This window comes from Ranitomeya imitator, chromosome 2 (assembly GCF_032444005.1).
Source record: "Ranitomeya imitator isolate aRanImi1 chromosome 2, aRanImi1.pri, whole genome shotgun sequence".
Lineage (NCBI taxonomy): Eukaryota > Metazoa > Chordata > Amphibia > Anura > Dendrobatidae > Ranitomeya > Ranitomeya imitator.
The window spans coordinates 364,334,554-364,349,083 of NC_091283.1; the positions used below are offsets into that span (position 1 = coordinate 364,334,554).

At 45.7% G+C, this 14,530-nt stretch overlaps 1 pseudogene; it reads right to left on the minus strand.

Annotated features, from left to right (window-relative positions):
- The window catches only part of LOC138666582 (uncharacterized), a 175,758-nt pseudogene that overhangs the window by 11,967 nt on the left and 149,261 nt on the right, over window positions 1–14,530 (minus strand).

A 14,530-nucleotide genomic window follows, 5' to 3' on the forward strand; every position in this document is an offset into this window, starting at 1 on the left:
CCAACAGGTTTTCTTCAAGAATGGTCCTGTATTTGGCTCCATTCACCTTCCCATCAATTTTAACCATCTTCCCTGTCCCTGCTGAAGAAAAGCAGGCCCAAACCATGATGCTGCCACCACCATGTTTGAAAGTGGGGATGGTGTGTTCAGGGTGATGAGCTGTGTTGCCTTTACGCCAAACAAAAAGTTCGATTTTGATTTCATCTGACCAGAGCACCTACTTCCACGTTTGGTGCGTCTCTCAGGTGGCTTGTTGCAAACTTTAAACAACACTCTTTATGGATATCTTTGAGAAATGGCTTTCTTCTTGCCACTCTTCCATAAAGGCCAGATTTGGGCAGTGTATGACTGATTGATGTCCTATGGACAGACTGTCCCACCTCAGCTGTAGATCTCTGCAGTTCATCCAGATCATGGGTCTTTTGGCTGCATCTCTGATCAGTTTTATTCTTGTTTGAAAGTTTAGAGGGACGACCGGGTCTTGTTAGATTTGCAGTGGTATGATACTCCCTCCATTTCAATATGATCGCTTGCACAGTGCTCCTTGGGATGTTTAAAGTTTGGGAAATCATTTTGTATCCAAATCCGGCTTTAAACTTCTCCACAACAGTATCACGGACCTACCTGTTGTGTTCCTTGGTCTTCATGATGCTCTCTGTGCTTCAAACAGAACCCTGAGACTAACACAGAGCAGGTGCATTTATACAGAGATTTGATTACACACAGGTGGATTATATTTATCATCATTAGGCATTTAGGACAACATTGGATCATTCAGAGATCCACAATGAACTTCTGGAGTGAGTTTGCTGCACTGAAAGTAAAGGGGCCGAATAATATTGCACGTCCCACTTTTCAGTTTATGAATTTCCACAAAAAATTTAAAATAACCAACAAATTTGGTTCAACTTCACAATTATGTTCCAATTGTTGTTGATTCTTCACCAAAAATTTACATTTGGTATCTTTGTTTGAAGCATGATATGTGGGAAAAGGTTGAAAAGTTCCAGGGGGCCAAATACTTTTCGCAAAGAACTGTACAGCAGAGCTGAGTGTGCTGTAAAACTATTTTTAGATCATGTCACGGGAGTGCTGATGGACGGAGAGAATGATGTGCATATATATATATTTTAGTGCATTGGTGTGCCACACGGCCAATCCCTGATCCATTTTATTTGGGTTCGCTGCACCCTGTCAGTGCAAGTGTATTGAAGCCCATTTAGACAGGTAAGCATCTCTGCCTGTTTTTCGTTTGTTTTCTTGAATATTGAAGGATTTTTCCTATTTTTGTGGTTTTCAACACAGCTCATCACCCTGAACATAGCATCCCCACTGTCAAACATGGTGTTCGCAGCATCATGGTTTGGGCCTGCTTTTCTTCAGCAGGGACAGGGAAGATGGTTAAAATTGATAGGAAGATGGATGGAGCCAAATACAGGACCATTCTTTAAAAAAACCTGCAAAAGACCTGAGACTGGGATGGAGAGTTGTCTTCGAACAAGACAATGATCCCAAAAATAAAGCAAAATCTACAATGGATTGGTTCACAAATAAACGTATCCAGGTGTTAGAATGGCCGAGTCAATGTCCAGACCTCAATCCAATCGAGAATCTGTGGAAAGAGCTGAAAACTGCTGTTCACAAACGATCTCCATCAAACCTCACTGAGCTCGAGCTGTTTGCCAAGGAAGAATGGGCAAGAATTTCAGTCTCTCGATGTACAAAACTGATAGAGACATACCCCAAGCGACTTGCAGCTGTAATCGCAGCAAAAGGTGGTACAACAAAGTATTAAGTTAAAGGGGTCGAATAATATTGCACGCCCCACTTTTCAGCTTGTGATTTTCCACAAAAATTTAAAATAGCCAATAAATTTTATTCAACTTCACAATTGTGTTCCATTTGTTGTTGATTCTATACCAAAAATTTACATTTGGTATCTTTATGTTTGAAGCATGATATGTGGGAAACGGTTGAAAAGTTCCAGGGGACAAATACTTTCGCAAGGCACTGTATATATTCCGTATCTGACTTCTCTGCATTTACATCCCTCTGGCTCTGTCTCGACTCCTGACGCAGCGCCTCCTTCCTGAGTGAGCGGTCATGTGGTACCGCTCATTAACCCCTTCATGACCCAGCCTATTTTGACCTTAATGTCCTGGTCATTTTTTGCAATTCTGACCAGTGTCCCTTTATGAGGTAATAACTCAGGAACGCTTCAATGGATCCTAGCGGTTCTGAGATTGTTTTTTCGTGACATATTGGTAAATTTAGGTCAATAAATTCTGTGTTTATTTGTGATAAAAACGGAAATTTGGTGAAAATTTTGAAAATTTTGCAATTTTCACATTTTGAATTTTTATTCTGTTAAACCAGAGAGTTATGTGACACAAAATAGTTAATAAATACCATTACCCACATGTCTACTTTACATCAGCACAATTTTGGAAACAAAATTTTTTTTTGCTAGGAAGTTATAAGGGTTAAAATTTGACCAGCGATTTCTCATTTTTACAACGAAATTTACAAAACCATTTTTTTTAGGGACCACCTCACATTTGAAGTCAGTTTGAGGGGTCTATATGGCTGAAAATACCCAAAAGTGACACCATTCTAAAAACTGCACCCCTCAAGGTGCACAAAACCACATTCAAGAAGTTTATTAACCCTTCAGGTGCTTCACAGCAGCAGAAGCAACATGGAAGGAAAAAATGAACATTTATCTTTTTAGTCACAAAAATGATCTTTTAGCAACAATTTTTTAATTTTCCCAATGGTAAAAGGAGAAACTGAACCACGAAAGTTGTTGTCCAATTTGCCCTGAGTACGCTGATACCTCATATGTGGGGGTAAACCACTGTTTGGGCGCACGGCAGGGCTTGGAATGGAAGGAGCGCCATTTGACTTTTTGAATGAAAAATTGGCTCCACTCTTTAGCGGACACCATGTCACGTTTGGAGAGCCACCGTGTGCCTAAAAATTGGAGCTCCCCCACAAGTGACCCCATTTTGGAAACAAGACGCCCCAAGGAACTTATCTAGATGCATAGTGAGCACTTTAAACCCCCAGGTGCTTCACAAATTGATCCGTAAAAATGAAAAAGTACTTTTTTTCACAAAAAAATTCTTTTAGCCTCAATTTTTTCATTTTCACATGGGCAACAGGATAAAATGGATCCTAAAATTTGTTGGGCAATTTCTCCTGAGTACACCGATACCTCACATGTGGGGGTAAACCACTGTTTGGGCACATGGTAAGGCTCGGAAGGGAAGGAGCGCCATTTGACTTTTTGAATGAAAAATTATCTCCATCGTTAGCGGACACCATGTCGCGTTTGGAGAGACCCTGTGTGCCTAAGCATTGGAGCTCCCCCACAAGTGACCCCATTTTGGAAACTAGACCCCCCAAGGAACTTATCTAGATGCATACTGAGCACTTTAAACCCCCAGGTGCTTCACAGAAGTTTATAACGCAGAGCCATGAAAATAAAAAATAATTTTTCTTTCCTCAAAAATGATTTTTTAGCCTGGAATTTCCTATTTTGCCAAGGGTAATAGGAGAAATTGGACCCCAAATGTTGTTGTCCAGTTTGTCCTGAGTACGCAGATACCCCATATGTGGGGGTAAACCACTGTTTGGGCGCACGGCAGGGCTCGGAAGGGAAGGCATGCCATTTGGCTTTTTAAATGGAAAATTAGCTCCAATCATTAGCGGACACCATGTCGCGTTTGGAGAGCCCCTGTGTGCATAAACATTGGAGATACCCCACAAATGACCCCATTTTGGAAACTAGACCCCCAAAGGAACTAATCTAGATGTGTGGTGAGCACTTTGAACCCTCAAATGCTTCACAGAAGTTTATAACGCAGAGCCATGAAAATAAAAATAAAAAAATATTTTCTCAAAAATGATTTTTTAGCCCGCAATTTTTTAATTTTCCCAAGGGTAACAGGAGAAATTTGACCCAATATTTGTTGTCCAGTTTCTCCTGAGTACGGTGATAGCCCATATGTGGGGGTAAACTACTGTTTGGGCACATGCCGGGGCTCGGAAGTAAAGTAGTGACGTTTTGAAATGCAGACTTTGATGGAATGCTCTACTGGCGTCACGTTGCGTTAGCAGAGCCCCTGATGTGGCTAAACAGTAGAAACCCTCCACAAGTGACCCCATTTTGTAAACTAGACCCCGAAAGGAACTTATCTAGATATGTGGTGAGCACTTTGAACCCCCAAGTGCTTCACAGAAGTTTATAACGCAGAGCCGTGAAAATAACACGTTTTCTTTCCTCAAAAATAATGTTTTAGCCGAGAATTTTTTATTTTCCCATGGGTTACAGCAGAAATTGTACCCCAAAAGTTATTGTCCAGTTTCTCCTGAGTACGCTGATACCCCATGTGTGGGGGTAAACCACTGTTTGGGCACACGTTGGGGCTCAGAAGGGAAGTAGTGACTTTTGAAATGCAGACTTTGATGGAATGGTCTGCGGACGTCACGTTGCGTTTGCAGAGCCCCTGGTGTGCCTAAACAGTAGAAACCCCCCACTAGTTACCCCATTTTGTAAACTAGACCCCTCAAGGAACTTATCTAGATATATGGTGAGCACTTTGAACCCCAAGTGCTTCACAGACATTACAACGCAGAGCCGTGAAAATAAAAAATAATTTTTCTTTCCTCAAAAATTATGTTTTAGCAAGCAATTTTTTATTTTCTCAAGGGTAACAGGAGAAATTGTACCCCAATAATTGTTGCGCAGTTTGTCCTGAGTATGCTGGTACCCCATATGTGGGGGTAAACCACTGTTTAAGCACACGTCGGGGCTCGGAAATGAGGGAGCACCATTTGACTTTTTGAATACAAGATTGGCTGGAATCAATGGTGGCGCCATGTTGCGTTTGGAGACCCGCTGATGTCCCTAAACAGTGGAAACCCCTCAATTCTAACTCCAACACACCTCTAACCCTTATCCCAACTGTAGCCATAACCCTAATCACAACCCTAACCCCAACACACCCCTAACCACAACCCTAACCCCAACACACCCCTAACCCTAACCACAACCCTAATTCCAACCCAACCCTAAGGCTATGTGCCCACGTTGCGGATTCGTGTGAGATTTTTCAGCACCATTTTTTAAAAATCCGCGGGTAAAAGGCACTGCGTTTTACCTGCGGATTTACCGCGGATTGCCAGTGTTTTTTGTGCGGATTTCACCTGTGGATTCCTATTTAGGAACAGGTGTAAAACGCTGCGGAATCCGCACAAAGAATTGACATGCTGCGGAAAATACAACGCAGCGTTTCCGCGTGGTATTTTCCGCACCATGGGCACAGCGGATTTGGTTTTCCATATGTTTACATGGTACTGTAAACCTGATGGAACACTGCTGCGAATCCGCAGCCAAATCCGCACCGTGTGAACATAGCCTAATTCTAAAGGTATGTGCACACGCTGCGGAAAACGCTGCGGATCCGCAGCAGTTTCCCATGAGTTTACAGTTCAATGTAAACCTATGGGAAACAAAAATCGCTGTATACATGCTGCAGAAAAATAGAATTATTCTTACCGTTAATTCGGTTTCTAGGAACCTTCCACGACAGCCACTTCGGAGGTTGTCTTCCCCGCCCTAATAGGGGACAGGAACACAAGAGGTTAAATACCCCTCCCCTTCCTGCACCGCCAGTGTTTTCCTGGACACAGTAGCATGTATAGTTACCACAAAAGTGCAGGAATCATCCAATAAGAATATCAGGTAGGGAGGGCAATTAGTGCTGTCGTGGAAGGTTCCTAGAAACCGAATTAACGGTAAGAATAATTCTATTTTCTCTAGTCACCTTCCACGACAGCCACTTCGGAGTAGTACCAACAGCTAATTTCTCTAGGGAGGGACTACAGCCTGCAGAACACGTCTGCCAAACGTTAAATCCCTATTGAAATTTAGCCGGTAATGTCTGGTGAACGTATGGATGGACGACCAGGTGGCGGCTCTGCATATCTGCTCTGCTGAGGCATTCCCCCTCTCTGCCCACGATGTTGCCATTGCTCGGGTAGAGTGTGCTTTCAGAGAGGCAGGTGGATCCAGTCCCTGCGATGAATAAGCCAAGCAAATAGACTGTTTGATCCAGTTTGCGATGGTGTTTTTTGCCGCCTTCTTTCCCTTATTTCGTCCAAAGAACTGAATGAATAAATTTTGATCGCCAGGCTTCAGTTTGTTGTAAGTAAAATAGAACCACCCTGCGAACATCCAAGGTGTGGAAGGCCTGTTCTTTAGGTTTGGAGGGGTGTGGGCAAAAAGAAGGAAGTAGAATGTCCTGATCTCTGTGGAAATTTGAGACCACCTTGGGTAAAAAGGACCGGTCTAGTTTTAGTACAATGCTATCCGCAGTGACCGTTAAATAGGGTCCCTGTATTGACAGGGCCTGTAATTCACCAACACGTCTAGCCGTAGTGATTGCGACTAGAAAGATTGTTTTCAAAGTTAAGTTTTTTATGGATACGGCATCCAGGGGTTCGAATGGATCCTGGGTTAGGGCGTTAAGTACAGTATTGAGGTCCCAGGAGGGTACCCTAGTACGGAGTGTAGGACGAATTCTGGATGCGGCTGTCATAAATCGCTTGATCCAGCGGTGATTGGCTATATTTGAGTCAAAAAAGCTACTAAGGGCCGATACTTGTACTTTGAGTGTGCTAGGGGTAAGGCCTATATCCAAGCCCTTCTGTGAAAATTGTAAGATCCTTGCTATATCAGGATTGAAGGGGTCTGGAACTTCTGGGAAGCACCAGGACGTAAATTTTTTCCAGACCTTAGTGTAGATGGCATTGGTTACTGCCTTTCTGCTTTTTTGAAGGGTCTGGATTACGTCATCTGAGAGTCCTTTAGCTTTTAAGATTGTGGCCAAGTTCAGTCTGTTTAGGTCCGGATGTAGTAGAGGACCCTGGTGTAGGAGATCGGTCTTTTGAGGTAGAAGGCAGGGACCTTCCAGGGCCATATCTAATAGGGCGCCGTACCAACTCCTCCCGGGCCACAATGGGGCAACCAAGATTGTGGTCACTTCGTCTGTCCTGATTTTTTGCAGGGTTTTCGCCAGCATGGGAATGGGAGGAAAGGCATATGCAAGGTTGAATTTCCACTGGTGTGAAAAGGCATCTATTCCCTGTGCCTTGTCTTTGTGATGAAGGGAGAAAAATGTTTCCACCTTCGCATTTTGCCTGTTGGCGAATAAATCCACCTCTGGAGTACCCCATTTTTCGGCTAGGGACTGAAATACTGCTTGGTTTAGGGACCACTCTCCCGGATGAACGTCTTTCCTGCTGAGGAAATCCGCCTGAGTGTTGTCCAATCCCCTCAGATGTACTGCTGTGACCGATAGAAGGTTCCTCTCTGCCCAGAAAAATATTCTTGCGGCCACTTCTTTTAGAGAGGCATACTTTGTCCCCCCCTGGTGTCGTAGATAGGCCACTGTGGTCATATTGTCCGAGTAAATACGAACGTGATGATTTTTGATCAGTGCAGATGATGCCTTTAGGGCCTCCTCCACAGCTTTCAATTCTCTTAGATTCGAGGAGCTGCTGCTGATGTTTGATGTCCATTGTCCCTGAAAGTGGAAACCCTCTACCACCGCACCCCAGCCTCTTTTGCTGGCATCTGAGCGGAGTGTTTTTAGGGGAAGGTGGTCCCAGCTGACCCCTCTCTGGAGATTTTGATAATCTAGCCACCATTTTAGCGCCGATTTCACATGGCCAGGGAGAAGAATCTTCTGATTCAATGGAGTCTGCCGTCTCCTGGAATGTAGGAGAACATAAGTCTGGAGAGTTCGTGTGTGAGCCTGGGCCCAGGAAACCGATTGTATACATGCGGTCAGGGACCCTAGTACAGACATCGATTCTCTGAGGGTCGGTGCACGCTGGCCTCTGAATTTGGTTACCTTGCGGACAAGGTTGATTTGATGATCTTTGGGTAGAAAAGATGTTCTTACATCCGAGTCCAGTAGCACCCCCAGGAATTTTCTTCTTGTGGAGGGATGGACCTCCGATTTCTCCAGATTTGGGATCCAACCCAGGGTTTGTAATATCTCTAGGGACTTTGATACGTCTGTTTCCAGACGGGAGGCAGATGGAGCCATGATAAGCAGGTCGTCTAGATACGGGACTATGCATATTCCCTGCTGACGGATGAAGATTATCGCTTCCGCCATAATCTTTGTGAAAACCCGAGGGGCCGAAGAGATGCCGAAGGGGAGAACATTGAACTGAAAATGTTTGATTTGGTGACCCTTGGAGACTGCGATCCTGAGGAATTTCCTGTGCTCTGGATGGATTGGCACATGGTAATACGCATCCCTCAGGTCCACAGTCGCCATCATCCAACCCTGACCGATGAGGGGAATTACGGATTTGACTGTCTCCATTTTGAATCTCCTGTATCGGACAGAATCGTTTAAGGGTTTCAAATTTATGATAATTCTGTTCTTCCCCGACGGCTTGGTTATTAGAAAAAGGCGTGAATAATGACCACGTCCTTCCTCTAACTTCGGCACCTGAGAAATCACATTTGATTGTATTAATTTTTGTAGATCTTGTAACAAGGAGTTTTGGAGATCTGGGTTTTGGAGGGAGGTTATCTTTACACAATGTGGGGGTGGTCTCACGAATTCTATTTTTAATCCTTCTTGAATGGTACGAAGGACTCACTGATTTGTGGAGATGTTTTGCCACTCGGTGAAAAATCGTGAGAGTCGACCCCCGACCGGAGTACAGTCATTGTTTATCTGGGGTTTGCTGGGCCTGAGGGGCCAGGATATTTTTTCCCCTGCCTCCCTTAGGATAACTCCATCTTCCCGTTTTGCCTTTTCCTCTCTGTGAGGTTTGATCACGGGAGGGACGAAAAAAGCGTTTTTTGGGGGTCTTTTGCTCAGGGAGAGATTTCTTTTTATCTGCCGCCTTATCCAAAATATCGTCCAGGACGGGTCCAAATACATTATGACCCTGAAAGGGTATGCTACATAATTTGGACTTGGAGACAAAATCGCCTCCCCAGGATTTTATCCAGAGTGCTCTCCTGGACGAGTTAGAGAGAACGGCAGCTTTCGCGGCTACTCGAACCGATTCAGCAGATGCATCGGCTAGGAACCCTGTAGCTTTCTGTAGTAAGGGTAGGGAGTCTAAAATCTCCTCTCTTGGGGTGCCTTGAGTCAAGTGATCCTCAAGTTTGCGTAACCAGATAAATAGAGATCTGGCTACGCAAGTAGAGGCTATATTAGATTTTAGCAGATTTGTGGAGGTGTCCCAGGACTTTTTTAATAAACTCTCTATTTTACGATCCATCGGATCCTTGAGTTGCGAAGAGTCCTCAAAGGGGAGGGCAGTTTTTTTAGTTACCCTAGACACCTGAACATCTACTTTCGGGGTCTCCCATAAGGAGTTATCCCCATCTAATGGGTACCGGTTTTTTAGTTCCGATGGTATAGTCAGACCTTTTTCAGGGAGGTCCCATTCATGCAGAATTAGATCTCGTAAGTTCTTATGCACCGGGAACCCTTTTTGGTCTTTGGGTTTCAGACCCTCAAACATCTCATCATGTACTGTGAGTGTAACTTCTTCATCCTCTACCCCCATGGTGCTTCTTACTAAACCGATTAGTTCACTCATGTCCTCAGAACTAAAATAATATTTTTTGTTTTCTGATCTACAGGTGGGGGTAGAAGTGGAGCCTTCGTTTTCCCAGTTATCCTCTGAACCTGAGGACTGGATTTCTCCCGAGTCCGGGTCGGATTCTACTGGGGCTTTTTTCCTCTTTTTTGGAGGGGGTGGCTGAGGCACCGACATCTGAGAGAAGGTAGCCATAGAAGAATGGACCTCATCTTTAATGAGGGATCTAATGCTATCCAACAGCGAGGGTTGTTCGGCTTGCAGGACCTCATCCGTACAGGATTGGCAGAGCATTTTCCCGTATGTTGATGGGAGTCTGGCCGTACACACTTTGCATTTGCGGCTTGACTTTTTAGGGTCGGAAACCTTTTCTCCCTAAGAGAGAGAGAGAGAGGGTTTGCTAAGCCACTTAGAGGACTATATCTATATATACATATATACATAAAAGCACATATGTATATAGGGGATAGCTGGGCCCAACACCTGCTACTTACTTTGGTAGGAGGGGGAACGCTGGCATCTGCAGATGCAGAGCAAGGGGGTCTGTCTCTGTCCATGTCCGTCAGGTTGCTAACAGTCAGACAGCTTACCTTGCTACCCGGATCTTTTTATAAGGATCGGTGGTCCAGCGTGCAGTGCTCCTCCCCCCACGTGTGGCCCGATTGGGGTAGGTCCTAGAACGCCCCCGCCGCTGTTTGTATGGCGTGCTTCTGCTGCTGGACGCCATTGCCGGCCGGCGTGCGCTCCATGGCACGCTTCCTGGTTGAACCGGAAGTGGCGCGCTTTAACCCGGAAGTCATCAGGCTCTCCGGCCCCAGCCCGGGACGCGCGCCACCTCCAGCGCTGCAGCTGTGGAGGAGGGAACCGGGGGGCTGCAGGAGGCCCCCGGCAAGCACATCACCGCCCCGCATTGCCCCCAAAGGGAGCGCCGGAGGGGCGGGAAGGTCCCGAGTCGCTCCGAAGAGAGGAGACGGGAGCGGCATTATCAAGGAGGGAAACCCGACCTTCATGCCGCCCGGCTTCTGGGTAAGTGGAGCTCCGTCGCCGGCCACGGCAGCCCCTTCAGAAACTCTTCATGCCCCATAGGGGACAGGAAAACACTGGCGGTGCAGGAAGGGGAGGGGTATTTAACCTCTTGTGTTCCTGTCCCCTATTAGGGCGGGGAAGACAACCTCCGAAGTGGCTGTCGTGGAAGGTGACTAGAGAAAACTGCACGTAAATGCAGCGGTTTACATTCCGCAGCATGTCACTTCTTTCTGCGGATTCCGCAGCGGTTTTACAACTGCTCCAATAGACAATCGGAGTTGTAAAACCGCAGTGAAATGCGCAGAAAAACCGCGGTAAATCCGCGATAAATCCACAGCGGTTTAGCACTGCGGATTTATCAAATCCGCTGCGGAAAAATCCACAGAGGACCAGAATACGTGTGCACATACCGAAACCCTAACCCTAACTCCAACCTTAGTGGAAAAAAAAAATTCTTTATTTTATTATTGTCCCTACCTATGGGGGTGACAAAGGGGGGGGGGGTCATTTACTGTTTTTTTTTATTTTGATCACTGTGAGGTTTTATCACAGTGATCAAAATTCACATTGGAACGAATCTGCCGGCCGGCAGATTCGGCGGGCGCACTGCCGATCAGAGCGATCATAGCCACGGGGGGGAGGGGGGAGTGGGGTAAAGCCACCCCCCCTGGGCTAAAGTACAACTCCTCCTGTCCCTGCAGGCCGGGTGAAATTACAGTTAACCCTTTCACCCGGCCTGCAGGAGCCCAATCCGGCCATGACGCATATGCTGCGTCACAGGTCGGAATGGCACAGGTTTTCATGACGCATACGGTGCGTCAAAGGTCGGGAAGGGGTTAAGGTCATGAATATGCGCATATTCATTACCTTAATGAGCGGTACCACGTGACCGCTCTCTCAGGACGCGGTACAGACGCTGAGACCAGGCATCGCTGGAGCGGGGTGAGTATAGTCCTCAAGGAGGGTGGGTGGGACTCTGAGGCGGGGGGGCGGGTGAGTGGGAGGTGGGCGGTCGGGAGGTGACCCAGGACTAAAAAAAAAATAATCCCTTGCTCTGGTGCCGCCCCCCGCATCGTCCCCGCCCTAGGCACGTGCCCTCGAGTGCCTAGTGGCAAATACGGCCCTGGACTTATGATCCCCAAAGTAAAGGGAACAGTTTTGGGTAGAGGAGCATGCAGTGAGTTAGTGCCAGAATGGTGACCACTTGATTGAGATATAGCAAGTGACAGAAGAATCTGTGACTTCTCTGCATTCAGTGGTTACTACTCACCTGGGTAGTCATATGTAGGAATCTCCTCTTTACACCACTCATCACCTATCACATATGTCTCTATAGTATTAATATGGGTCAGATCTTCACCCTGAAATAAATACTGCAAAAGTCACAGACAGATGAGAAGTCACATCTATGATCTAATCCTGCCATATAATAATAATAATAATAATTTTATTTATATAGCGCCAACATATTCCGCAGCGCTTTACAAATTATAGAGGGGACTTGTACAGACAATAGACATTACAGCATAACAAAAAACACAGTTCAAAACAGATACCAAGAGGAGTGAGGGCCCTGCTCGCAAGCTTACAAGCTATGAGGAAGAGAGGAGACACGAGAGGTGGATGGTAACAATTGCTTAGTCGGATCAGCGATAGTGTAAGGCTCAGGTGTTCATGTAAAGCTGCATGAACCAGTTAACTGCCTAAGTATGTAGCAGTATAGACACAGAGGGCTAATAACTGCATAAAGTGTATGAGAACATGATGCGAGGAACCTGATTATGTTTTTTTTTTTTTTTCTGAATGGGCCACACAGGGATAGTTAGGTTAATGTGATGAGGCGGTAGGCCAATCTGAACAATTGAGTTTTTAGGGCACGCTTAAAACTGTGGGGATTGGGGATTAATCGTATTAACCTGGGTAGCGCATTCCAAAGAATTGGCGCAGCACGTGTAAAGTCTTGGAGACGGGAGTGGGAGGTTCTGATTATTGGGGATGCTAACCTGAGGTCATTAGCAGAGCGGAGGGCACGGGTAGGGTGGTAGACTGAGACCAGAGAGGAGAAGTAGGGTGGTGCTGAGCCATGGAGTGCTTTGTGGATGAGGGTAGTAGTTTTGTACTGGATTCTTGAGTGGATGGGTAACCAGTGTAATGACCGGCCATCTCCACCATTCTCATCACACAAGTATAAAACGTATAATACTGGAGGATAAAACAAGACTGAGCACAAGACCTTCAAAGCCGTCTACACATCATAGGGGAGATCTCATGACAACTTTTCTCCATCTACCTGATAATCCTGAGGAACATCGGTATCTTCTTGTTTACAGTCCTGTGGAAGAAGAGGACGGGGACATCTCTCTGGTGTTGTCCTCTTACTGGATAGAACTGGAGGAAACACATACAGGGACTGAATTCATTCTTTACATACAGATAATTATAGACCGTGTGTATTTAGTCCTGTCTATTACCTGGTGATGTGAGGGGCTGGGGAACCTCCATCATGATGTCCTTGTACAGATCTTTGTGTCCTTCTAAATACTCCCACTCCTCCATGGAGAAATAGACAGTGACATCCTGACACCTTATAGGAACCTGACACATACAATGATACCATCATCCCCCCGATCCCTTCATAGCATCACTGTATAATATCCCAGCATTCCCAGCAGTGTCACCTCTCCAGTCAGCAGCTCAATCATCTTGTAGGTGAGTTCTAGGATCTTCTGGTCATTGATGTCCTCATGTATTAAAGGGTGAGGTGGAGGCCCCGTGATTGGGCTCAGGGGCCTTCCCCATTCCTCAGACAGAGGGGCCTGACAGTGGTCACTAGAGGTCTTCTTCACTACTGTGTAATCCTGGTTACGGAGAGACACATTAATAAATCTCACTACAGACATTTCCAGAGTCCTCACCTCTCCAGTTCTGTCCATCTGTTATTCCCATAAATAAGAATGATGTAATGTGACGTCATCAGAATCTCTCACCTCTCCAGTAAGCCGGAAGAGAATCTCTAGGGTGAGGTGTAATATCCTCTCCGCCATGTTGTCCTGGTCTCTCTCCATCCTTGACTGGTCAATTGAGAAAATTCTCTTATATAGAAGATCTCCACTGAGAGGATCCAATATTGTAGGGACCTAAATGGGAAGAAGATTGAAGAATCCCATATAATACAATTACTGCAAATAATAAAGTGACACGTGTGGATGTTGTATTCTCTCTTTGTATGGACTAGTTGCTCTAGTTTGGAGAACTGATGGAGATAGCCAAGTTTAGCATTTGTGTGTTCCCATAAGCTCCATGCACATGTGTAAGGATCACTAAATGAAAAGGCTTCCAGGGACAGATTTTATTAAAGCCACTCTACTTAGTAGGTAGCTCTGTATAACTGCACCTCTGATTGGCAGCTTACTGCCTATGCAAGTGTGTAAAGAAAGCAGGCAATCAGTGGTGTGGACAGGGTTATACCGATCTACATATATACAGAGCCCCACAGTGTATCTAAACCACATTTAGCGTCCACATGTTTGGCATTTCTGTAACGATGAGAGCCAGCTTAACTTACAAGTGCATGTCTCCAGAAGCATGAGCTGAGCATAATGTACGGGCACTGCAATGGCAGTTTGCAATTTTTACTCAGCAACGTCCACTGCTGCCTGTTTCTGGAAAACACCCATGGAGTCAAAATCATCACTACACCTGTAGATAAATTCCCAAAGGCGCATAATTTCCAAAGTGGGATCACTTGAGAGGGGGATTCTGCTCTTCCAGCACTTAGGGGCTCTGTAAATGGAGTCCGCAAACTATTCTAGAAAGTTCTGCGCTCCAGGATGCCTCCTATGCAACAGTACTTCATAGC